This window comes from Oryctolagus cuniculus, chromosome 4, assembly GCF_964237555.1.
Source record: "Oryctolagus cuniculus chromosome 4, mOryCun1.1, whole genome shotgun sequence".
Taxonomy (NCBI): domain Eukaryota; kingdom Metazoa; phylum Chordata; class Mammalia; order Lagomorpha; family Leporidae; genus Oryctolagus; species Oryctolagus cuniculus.
In genome coordinates, this window is record NC_091435.1 from 37,391,316 (window position 1) to 37,403,565 (window position 12,250).

General features: G+C 41.5%; 1 pseudogene; it reads right to left on the reverse strand.

The window, feature by feature from the left end:
* Nucleotides 1-5,146: 5,146 nt before the first annotated feature.
* LOC108177926 (transforming protein RhoA pseudogene) lies at nucleotides 5,147-5,488 on the reverse strand (annotated as a pseudogene).
* Nucleotides 5,489-12,250: the final 6,762 nt, after the last annotated feature.

The window sequence follows — 12,250 nt, forward strand, 5'->3', positions numbered from 1 at the left end:
CAATAAATTCACAAAGTTGCTTTTACTATTAATAATTTCCCCTACTATAACAGTAAGTTTGGTTTACATATTTCAGCCTGTTCATATATCTGGAGCATATGATTAATTTAAAATATATTAAATTATAGAAAGTTTTTGTCAGATTTCTAGATTACTATGAAAAAAGCCATCTGTGGTCTGAATGAAGTGTTAAATATACTCCATGTGACACTGAATATATAGGAAAGGCCCTGTCCCCAGATTCATTGGTTGCTTTCCATTCTACTCCAATGAGAGACTGGGCGTCACAGTGGCCTTCTGAAGGAGGAGCTCAAGTTGTAACTTAGAGATTATGCCTGAATGCAGTAAAGACCTTAAATCAGGGAGTGCTATATGGCAGTCTGCCCTCAAAACAAAGAATGTGTAAATTCAAGAACCAAGACAGAGAAGCAGGAGAGGACTATATGTCATGGCCTGCCATCATCCACTGGGGGCTTTGTATTTCCCCATTTCCCACCGTTTTGACTGAAGGCGTGGAGGTCCCGGTTCTGGTCTCCTAAAAAGGCTGAGTAAAGCAGCATCAGGAAGAAGTGTTAACTGATAGCATGCTCTTAGAAAGCCCTGGGCAGCGACGGTGTCTGTGAAGGTGCTTCTAAAAGAAATCAGAGAACTCAGTGAAAAAGATTCACCCTCAACCAATGTGAGTGGGCACCAGATAATTGGCTGAGGACCCAGATGGAACAAAACAATAGATGGAGCTGAGACACCCTTCTTTTCCTCTCCTTGGATAGCAGAAGTCCAGTTTTCCTGGCCTTTGAACTCTGAAACTTGAGTAAGCGCACCTGTTGTTACTCCATTTGCACTCTCTTCCCTTGCCAATGATTAGGTTTTTGGCCTTGGGCTGAGGTTGTGCAATTGTTGTTCCTGGTTCTCAGGCCTTTGGACTTGGAGAGAATCACACTACAAGCTTCTCTAATTCTCCAGCTTTTGAAAGGTACACTATGGGAATTCTCTGCTTCCATAATTGCATGAGCTGGTTTCCAGGGTAAATCCCAACTCATGCATCTACCTGTCTGCCTGTCTCTCTATCTTGTTGTTTCTGCTTATGTGGACAACAGTGACTACTCACATGCCCCTGCACCTTCAAAGGTGTTACTCTTTCAATGCTGTTTAGTGCTTGCTTCTTGGAGAACTAACCTTTTGACAAAAATGACCTGAAAAATGTATGTAATATTCATTATTTTATTATTGCTCATGAGTGTGCCTAGAATTAATTGTTGCTCGATAAATCTAAGATGAGTGATATAATCCCATATTCAATGTGCAATTTCTGAGAGCAGGCAGAACTACTGCTTATCCAATTCTCCTTTGTTTTTTATGGTGCATTTTATTTAATTTTAATTTATTAATTAACTTTTTGACAGGCAGGGTTAGACAGTGAGAGAGAGAGAAAGGTTTTCCTTTTTCTGTTGGTTCACCCCCCAAGTGGCCACTACCGCTGGCGCGCTGCGGCCAGCACACTGTGCCAATCCGAAGCCGGGAGCCAGATGCTTCCTCCTGGTCTCCCATGCGGGTGCAGGGCCCAAGGATCTGGGTCATCTTCCACTGCACTCCTGGGCCACAGCAGAGAGCTGGACTGGAAGAGGAGCAACTGGGACAGAATCCGGCGCCCTGACCAAGACTAGAACCCGGTGTGCTGGCGCCGCAGGCAGAGGATTAGCCTAGTGTTATGGTGCATTCTTGAGATCATAGATGATTAGCGGCAGCTAGGTTCCTGGTACATATATTTTCCATTTATTTATTTGAGGGGGAGGGGAGGCAGACAGAGAGAATCCTATCTGCTGGTTCATGCTTGAAATTACTGCAACATCAGCCAGGGCAGGGCCAAGACCAAAGCTGGGAGACCGGAGCTCAATCCAGGTCTCCCACATGGGTGACAGGAACTCCATTACCTGGGCCATCATCACCACCTCTCAGGATCTGCATTAGTAGGAAACTGTAATCTGGAGTGAGTTAGGAATCCAACCCAGATACTCTGATGTAGGACTCATGTGCCTTAACTAACAGGCCACTCTCTCCCTTTAAATTAAAATCAATTTTATTGAATATGTTCAAAGAAACCCTTAAAAACTATATTGCTTCCATTTTGCTTTTTTTGTTGTGGTCGCACAGTTTTTTATTTTTATTTTTTTTTTGTTTTTTGTTTTTTTTGCTCTTTTTTTAATTTTTTTTTTAAACTTTTATTTAATGAATAAAAATTTCCAAAGTACAGCTTATGGATTACAATGGCTTCCCCCCCCATAAAGTCCCTCCCACCCACAACCCTCCCCTTTCCCACTCCCTCTCCCCTTCCATTCACATCAAGATTCATTTTTGTTTCTCTTTATATACAGAAGATCAGTTTAGCATACATTAAGTAAAGATTTCAACAGTTTGCTCCCACACAGAAACATAAAGTGTAAAATACTATTTGAGTACTAGTTATAGCATTAAATCTCAATGTACAGCACATCAAGGACAGAGATCCTACATGAGGAGTAAGTGCACAGTGACTCCTGTTGTTGACTTTACCAATTGACACTCCTGTCTATGGCATCAGTAATCACCCTAGGCTCTTGTCATGAGCTGCCAAGACTATGGAAGCCCCCTGAGTTCACTGACTCTGATCATATTTAGACAAGGCCATGGTCAAAGTAGAAGTTCTCTCCTCCGTTCAGAGAAAGGTACCTCCTTCTTTGACGACCCATTCTTTCCACTGGGATCTCACTCGCGGAGCGGAGATCTTTCATTTAGGGTTGTTGTGTTTTTTTTTTTTTTTTTTTCCAGAGTGTCTTGGCTTTCCATGCCTGAAATACTGTCATGGGATTTTCAGCCAGATCCGCATGCCTTAAGGGCTGATTCTGAGGCCAGAGTGCTGTTTAGGACATCTGCCATTCTATGGGTCTGCTGTGTATCTCACTTCCCATGTTGGATCGTTCTCTCCCTTTTTTTATTCTATCAGCTAGTATTTGCAGACACTATTCTTGTTTATGTGATCCCTTTGGTTCTTAGTCCTATCATTATGATCAATTGTGAACAGAAATTGATCACTTGGACTAGTGAGATGGCATTGGTACATGCCACCTTGATGGGATTGACTTGGAATCCCCTGGTATGTTTCTAACTCTACCGTTTGAGGTAAGTCAGCTTGCGATTAAGCTGAAACTGATCCATAGGTGGTGCTAGTGGCCATTTCCTGAAGACAATATCAAGGGCCACTCTCGGATTCCGATGATCTCTAAATCTATTTCATGTTTCAATGTCTAAATCTCCTAAATCTGATGACATCTGTGCATGCATCTGTTGGTAGTGATTTTGTTAGACAGGCTTTTCCGAAAAACACACCATGGGAGAATTAAGAGGCACAAATGGATGGGTCTTGTGGTATAGCTTCCCTTATCAGCGATAGTTGGAGCCTTGATTGCCTATTTTGTTGTTGTCTTTTTTTTTTTTTTTTTTTTTTTTTTGCAGGCAGAGTTAGACAGTGAAAGAGAGAGAGACAGAGAAAGGTCTTCCTTCCATTGGTTCACTCCCCAAATGGCTGCTACGGGCTGGCGTGCTGCGCCAATCCGAAGCCAGGAGCCAGGTGCTTCCTCCTGGTCTCCCATGCGGGTGCAGGGCCCAAGCACTTGGGCCATCCTCCACTGCTTCCCGGGCCACAGCAGAGAGCTGGATTGGAAGAGGGGCAACTGGGACAGAATCCAGCGCCCCAACTGGGACTAGAACCTGGGGTGCCGATGCCGCAGGCAGAGGATTAGCCTAGTGAGCCGTGGCGCTGGCCAATTGATTGCCTGTTTCTAATCCAGTGTTCTGTGAATGTGCAGAGAAGGCAGCATAAGATGGGCTAAGTGCTTTTGCCCCTGCCACCAACGTGAGAGATCTGGATGGAGTTCCAGGCTCCTGGCTTTGGCTTGGCTCTGCCATGGCCATTTTGGGAGTGAACTTGTGAATGGAAGCTATCTCTCTCTCTCCCCCTTCTCTCTTTGAATTCCCTTTGCAATAAATACATAAATCTGTAAAAAAAAAAAAAAAAAAAAGAAGAAAGAAAGAAAGAAACAAACAGAAACAAAGATAGGGTTTAGGGTTTCGGGTAGTGATATGTATGAAATTTGCTGTGTGAATCAGAAGACTGGACATTCAGGTAAGTGTTGATGCCATGGAGGATGAGACGCTACCCTCCAAAATGCAGCAAAAGAATTACATCAGGAAATACTATATGGCACTGTGTCCTCAAAACAAAGAGTGTGTAAATTCAGGAACCAAGACAGAGAAGCAGGGGAGGACCATATGCCATCGCCTGCAATCATCCCCTGGGAACTTCGTATTTCCCGATTTCCCACCCCTTTGAATTTGAATACTGAAGGCGTGGAGGTCTTGGTTCTGGTCTCCATCAAAGACTGAGTAAAGTAGAGTAGGAAGAAGTATTAACTGATCGCGTGCTCTTAGAAAGCCCAGGGCAGTGACAGAACCAGCTGCTAGCATGGGGCCTCACTAGTATGTCTGTGAATTCTGGAGAGTAGCAGGCTGAAAATTCAGGCAAAATTACTTTTTTTTCCTGGGGTAGATATAATTTTTTTTGGTAACATACATTAAGCGGCACTAATTACACAGTAACTATAGGGTAACTAATATGAAAGCACAGAACTGCAATGGACTTTGGGCATTTCTGGCTGAGCACGTTAGAAAAACAGAACAATACAAAACAAAATCAAACCTGGATGCCCACTCCAGAATGATGCCAAATGAAATCCATAAAGGAGTAAAGCTCCCAGGTGGTAACTCACCAGAATACCTTACAGTTGACAGATGACAAGCGGGACATGTTAGTTACAAAGAAATCACAGCCTAATTCACAAAAGTTACCAACTATTTCCCTTTCTAGGAAGAAGCAAGAAGTGAAGACATTCCTTGAATCAGCACGTGGGGTGTCAGGTGGGCGTGCAGAGAGGGCTGTTAGAGTAGTTAGGGAGAGTCAGATGGGCTGGACATCGTTCATCATCATGATTGGCTCCTAAATATTGGTAGCAAGATGAATTCTGATTTGTAATCTCAGGTAAATTATAGATAAATGAAAAAGGCCAGTTACTCACACCCTAGGATAGCACTTCAGAATTAACCTAGTAGGGTTTCACAGGACAAGGCATCCATGTTTTTTCTTCCCACATTTGGCTTGCACAGGCCCTATTCTGGCCATTTCAAAAATCTCCCTCGCTCTACCTTTGGTTTTTGCTGACCACTTCATGTAGCCAAAAGCACCAGTCCTGTTCACCATGTCTCTGCCTCCTTCAGGTTTCACTGGCTCCAGCTTCATCTGGGCCATCTCCCACCTTGTGTGTTCGTCATTCTGAAGCTCCTTCTTGTTCCCAGCCAGCATGATGGGCACATTAGCGACAGAGATGCTTGACTACTGGGGTCCATTTTTTCCTGGGATATTTTCTAAACTCTCACGGTTGTTCATGCAGAAACACATCAGGATATATCGGTGTCTGGGTAAGAGAGGGACCTCAGGGGATAATAATCTTGTGTCCCACAAAGCCGACTCTACCCATTTTCCATCCACTTCACTATCTGCCACATAGTTCTCAGATACCTCTGTCCCCTCTGTCAGTGAGCCTCAGCACTGACAGCCTCGTTTTCTCCCCAACGGCAGCCATTACAAACAGGTGTTCTCCAAGATGCATGCCAAGTGTGGCAAAACAACAAAAATTGAAGATGTCAGATAAAGGGCTTGGGTGATGACTCTGTGTGAGTCCTGCCTCTTGGTGTCAAGTGGATAGCTGAGGAGGCCAAGGTAGATTAAGGAGAGAACTGATGGCAGGTGGCAGGTGGCAGGCAGGTAGCTCCAGCCAGCGAGGGTGGGCCCAGGCAAAACTTCTATGTTGCACTCTTGACAATTTCTTCTTTGGAAAACCTCAGCTTTTGTTCCAAAGACCTTCATTTATACAATGAAACCCAGCCACACTGTGACAACTAGTCTCCTGTATTCAAAATATAATGATTTAAATGTCAGTTACTTTGGAAAAAACCTTCATAGCAGCACCCACCTGGGGTTTTTGATCAAACAACTGGGTGTCATAGCCTAAAGCAACTGACAAATACAGAAGCATTTTATACAGATGACCAAATTTAAATGCCTATCTTGCTTCTGAGAAAGAAAACAAAGGATATCTTGAAGCTTTGCTGGGCTTCTCATACCAACATAAATAACTTTTCCATAACATCTAAGAAGATTCCATGAATGGGCATGATGGGATGCTGGGCTTAGAAGGGTTGACCCTTGGCTTTTAGGGCTCCACTTATAAAAACAAAAGCCAAATAAATGACTAGTAGAGGGTAGGAAAACTGTTGCTCTACTGTCCTGTGTTTTCAAATGACAGTCTTGTTCAGCACATCTCACTGAAGTGATCTAAGGGTATAGTGCAGAGGCAGAAACAAAAAATAAGAAACATCCAGCTCAATTCACAATAGCTAAGACCTGGAACCAACCTAAATGCCCATCAACGGTAGACTGGATAAAGAAATTATGGGATATGTACTCTTTAGAATACTATACCGCAGTAAGAAACAATGAAATCCAGTCATTTGCAACAAAATGGAGGAATCTGGAACACATCATGCTGAGTGAAATAAGCCAGTTCCAAAGGGACAAATACCATATGTTCTCCCTGATCGGTGACAACTGACTGAACACCAAAAAGGAAACCCGTTGAAGTGGAATGGACACTATGGGAAACGGTGACTTGATCAGCATAGCCCTGACTGTTAGTGAACAACTTAATACATTATCCCTCTTAGTAGTTTTTTTTTTGTCTGTTCTACTTAATATGACTGGTTTAATTCTGTAATTAATACACAGTTATTCTTAAGTGTTGAAATTTAACTGAAATGTGATCCCTGTTAAACATAAGAGTAGGAATAAGAGAGGGAAGAGATATATAATTTGGGACATGCTCAAGCTGACTTGCCCCAAATGGTAGAGTTAGAAACATACCAGGGGACTCCAATTTAATCCCATCAAGGTGGCATGTACCAATGCCATCTCACTATTCCAAGTGATCAATTTCAGTTCACAATTGATCATAATGAAAGGACTAAGAGTCAAAGGGAGCACATAAGCAAGTCTAGTACCTGCTAACACTAACCGATAGAATAAATAAAGGGGAGAGTGATCCAACATGGGAAGTGAGATACTCAGCAGACTCATAGAATGGCAGATGTCCTAAATAGCACTCTGGCCTCAGAATCAGCCCTAAAGGCATTTGGATCTGGCTGAAAAGCCCATGAGAGTATTGCAGGCATGGAAAGCCAAGACACTCTGGCAAAAGATCTCTGTGAGTGAGATCTCAGTGGAAAAAACAGGTCTTCAAAGAAGGAGGTACCTTTCTCTGAAGGGAGGAGAGAACCTCCACTTTGACTATGACCTTGTCTAAACAAGATAAGAGTCGGAGAACTCAAGGGGCTTCCATAGCCTTGGAAACTCATGACTGGAGCATAGGGGGATTACTGATGCCATAGACAGGAGTGTCAATTGGTAAAGTCAACAACAGGAGGCACTGTGCACTTACTCCTCATGTAGGATCTCTGTCCTTAATGTGCTGTGCATTGAGATTTAATGCTATAACGAGTACTCAAACAATATATTTCACTTTGTGTTTCTATGGGGGTGCAAACTGTTGAAATCTTTACTTAATGCATACTAAACTGATCCTCTGTAAAAAAAAAAAAAAAAAAGAAAAAAAAAGAAAAGAAAAGAAACTATCAACTCCCAACTTGACTCTCACTGGGATTAAACATGACAATAGGTCTGATCTGATTTCATCATCATTTAAAAAAAATCATCTATTATTTTTCACTTTATGTTTCTGTGTGGGAGCAAACTGTTGAAATCCTTACTTAAGGTATACTAAGCTGATCTTCTGTATATTAAGATAATCGAAAATGAATCTTGATGTGAATGGAAGGGGAGAGGGAGTGGGAAAGGGGAGGGTTGTGGGTGGGAGGGACGGTATGGGGGGGAAGCCATAGTAATCCATTATTCGTACTTTGGAAACTTATATTCATTAAATAAAAGTTAAAAAAAAAAAAAGAAACATCCTATGATGATAGGAAAAAGGAAATAATTATTTTTGTTCTTTTTCTTTATCATCTTTTTATTGGCAGATAAATTCAAATTTTCTGTTGATATATTTATGTATTAGAGAAATATAAAACTAGAGTCTATTTTTAATTTATTAAATATAAATTCATATTATTAATATAGTCTATGTTTCCACAGGAATGGAATTTTCTATAGTGAGAAATGAGTGGCCCAAAGTAAATTTAACTCTTTGTTGTACTATTGAGCTTAATTTCATTTAAAAATTTTGTTTAAAATTATTTCCCAGAGTATCATTAAGATGATGCTTAAAAATGCAGTTAATATATTGAAATCAAGTCTTTGAAGGGAAATTTTCTAAAACTACTGAAAGGGAGAGTGTAACAGCAGAAGAGGAAGCTATATGAGATGTTCCACTTACTTTGGTAAAGAATATTTGAGGAGGAATTAGATCCTCATAAAATTCTATTACCTTCTATATCCACGCTCCAGTAAGTCAGACTAAACAGAACAACACTACTTCATCTTGACAAAAGATTTGATCTTTCTATCTCACGTAAGTGTTCCATTCCATAAAATCATGCTTTGGAACCAAAAGTTTATTTTTTATGTGGTTTGCTATCCAAATCTATTCTAAAAATTAACTGTCCATAATAGTCTATATTTGGTTTTACAAGACTTTATTTGTTTTTAATTTATTTGACAGGTAGAGTTATAGACAGTGAGAGAGACAGAGAGAAAGGTCTTCCTTCCGTTGGTTCACTCTCCAAACGGCTGCAACGGCCAGAGCTGTGCCAATCTGAAGCCAGTAGCCAGGTGCCTCTCCTGGTCTACCATGCAGGTGCAGGACCCAAGGACTTGGGCCATCCTCCACTGCCCTCCCGGACCACAGCAGAGAGCCAGACTGGAAGAGGAGCAACCAGGACTAGAACCCAGCACCCATGTAGGATGCCGGCACCGCAGGTGGAGGATTAACCAAGTGAGCCATGGCACCGGCCCTGGTTTTACAAGACTTTGTATCTAGGTTTTTAGGCCAGGTATTTGATGCAATCCAGTTGCAAGGTGAATTGTGAAGATAAGAAAAAAGCGAGATAGAATTTGAGAATAAAGAGTAATACTCAACACTGCAAAGGTTGCATCATATACAGAATCACCAGGGGACCAGAAAGCATTATGACAATAACTGAGATGCTCAAATAATTCATTTTAATTTTAGTTAGAACTATGCAAATGATATATGAAATGGTTCCAAATGTGACAGAATATTAAAGGGATATCTGTATTGTTCTACAGTTAAACAAACAAATAAGCAGATGGTGGCCTTTATATTAAAATGTTTTGTAAAATATGCATCATAATTTAACAATTTAATGGATATTTGCTTTCATATATATTTGTTTGAAAACGCCTTATTTCTGTACTTCTGGTTGTTTATTTGCAATGGGATTGTTAAAGGATTAGTAATATTAGTAATATTACAATATAATTGTTAAAGGATTAGTCTTTTCTGTAATTAAAGATTTCTCTATATTGCTTTTGTAAACAAAAGGATCACTTCTATCATAGCATATTAGAAACTATCTACTTCACATTCTGATGTAGAAGATAATGTATGAGCATTCTACTTAATATGTTGCTACTGATATTTCTCTCAGTAAAAAGCCCTGGTAGTAATAACAGTACACCAGATATTATTTGGTGAAAATCTTGGAGAAAATCATAGGTTCTCATCTGACCCATAGAGTTTGCAGAAATGGGCCCGCACAAAAAAAAATTAAGTGATTGACAAGGTGACACTGGATGTAGTAGCAAAAATGTGGTGACTTTAATAAGTAGTGGGGTGTTATTTGCATTTTCAAGGAAATCCACACTGACTCCAACTTCACAGGATACAAGAAAAAAAATCTAATGGCGATATATTGTTTCTCCAAAAGAGAAAGGTATCTTTTTGAAAGGACAGACTGTTGTCCTTTATGTTTACCAGTATTTACCAGAACAGAGCTGTTCTTGGCTCCTGGATCACTTGTTGGCCTCATCCTTCCCTGATCATTCTTCCTCATTTGATGGAGCACCTTTCCCATAGACACCATCAGAAAAGAAGTAGTCGGGGGCCGGCGCTTGGTGCAGTGGGTTAATCCTCTGCCTGCAGAGCCAGAATGCCATATGGGCACCGGTTCTAGTCCTGGCTGCTCCTCTTCTAATCCAGCTCTCTGCTATGGCCTGGGAAAGCAGTAGAAGATGGCCCAAGTCCTTAAGCCCCTGCACCCATGTGGGAGACTGGAGGAAGCTCCTGACTCCTGGCTCCAGATTGGCACAGCTCTGGCTGTTGCAGCCATTTGGGGAGTGACCCAGTGGACGGAAGACCTTTCTCTCTGTCTCTCCTTCTCACTGTCTGTAACTCTTCCAAGTAAATAAATAAAATCTTAAAAAATAAGAAAGTAGTCTCCTTTAAACCTATACATCTACTTGTTTTTATGCTGAAATTCTGTTTTCCTCATCATAAAATGGAAGTTCTATCTCTGCCCTATCAAAGAACTAAAATAAAAATAAACAAAAACACTGTCACTTTTATTTTGGCTTCTCTTTCTGCACTTCAATTTCCTCATCTTTGAGTCCCCAGCATCAATGGGTGTTGGCACATGGTAAATGCTAAATAAATGTTTGTTCCAAAAAATACACTCAGAACCAACAATCTTAGCTGACCATATGTTTGGTCTATCTTCCTCTCTCTTCAAAACAAAAATAGTTAGACCTTTTTACTATAATATAAATGTAAAATATGTTATCTTGAAAACTAAAAAAAAAAAAAGAGTGAAGGGAGAAGTTAGGAGGTGGGAGGAGAAGTGGGGGAGGGAATGAGGGAGAGAGGAAGGAAATACCATTAGTTTCTTAGAATTTTATCTATAAATCCCATTGAGTCTATTAAAAACTAATTAAAATTAAATAAAAAATAATTTTAAAAAAAGCAGGGAGTCTTCTAGCTTCTAAATATTGAATCATTTTAACTTAGTTAAGGTTCTCATATGGAGTGAATTTCACCTTAAAGTGTGAAGTGATTGCTTAACGAGATTTTTAAAAATCAATATAGAGAATGAAGTACTGTGCTAGGCTAGGGAAAAAGTAAAAAACAACAACAAAAGTGTAGGAACTGTACTCTCAGGGGAGAATTAGAAAACTACAGGGAAAGTAAGAGAAACACTGTGGACCTGCGTGGAAGGTGTGGACATGAGCATGAACATGGACACAGCACATGACTTCAGCAGCTGAGAGCCAGAGAGGATGCCAGCATGCAGACAGAGTTGAGATCATACTGCAATAACCTGTTGTGATATAGCCAGAGGGAGAGCATGGTGTGAGTCCAGCTTGGAGCCCTAGTGGGTAGAGGGCACCTGTGAACTCAGGGAAAGGAATAGGGATGTGTTTCTTTCGCCTCATCCCCTTCTCCTCACAACAGCACCAGGCTATGAATGAGACAGGGCTGGCACCATTTGAGGTATAAGCATCAGCTGCGGAAGCCCTTGTGCATGTGCACAAAAACTGGCGGAGACAGGACACCATCTTTTCAGCAGTACTGGTGGCAGCTGCAGGGAGAGGATAGCAATTGTCTGGTGGCTCTTGTGTAGGCATGCAATCCACAAATTCTGGCAGAGGGAAAAACTCATCTTCTCCACTGATTTTGAGTCTGGCTGGGAGGATTGACAAGGTGGGTGGGCACTCACATAAGACTGTGAGGCTCCCATAGCCTTCCAACATATCACAGGCTCTGGGACTCAAGTCTCCTGGGTGGATAACCCTCAGGCAGCTGGCTCTGGGACTGCCTACCTCTCTGTGGATCAGAAAGGCTGGGTGGGTGGAGCAGACCCTCTGCATCCAGTGACTGTGGGAGCCTTGGGTGCTGAGACTATGGGGATTCTGTGTCTGTTACAGGATACAGCTAGGTCTATGGGCAATCACTGTGTGCAGTTCCACATGCTCAGAGCTCTTTGGTTGCCTGGGCTGGGTCATTACAGAGGGATCTGTTCTCAGAGTGAGGACTGCTCAGATCATTTATGCAGTGCATAGTGTGATTGGATGAGTGTTGCACCCACTGGAGGCTAATACCTGGGCATTGATCACCTTGTAGAGAGGAGGTAGGAG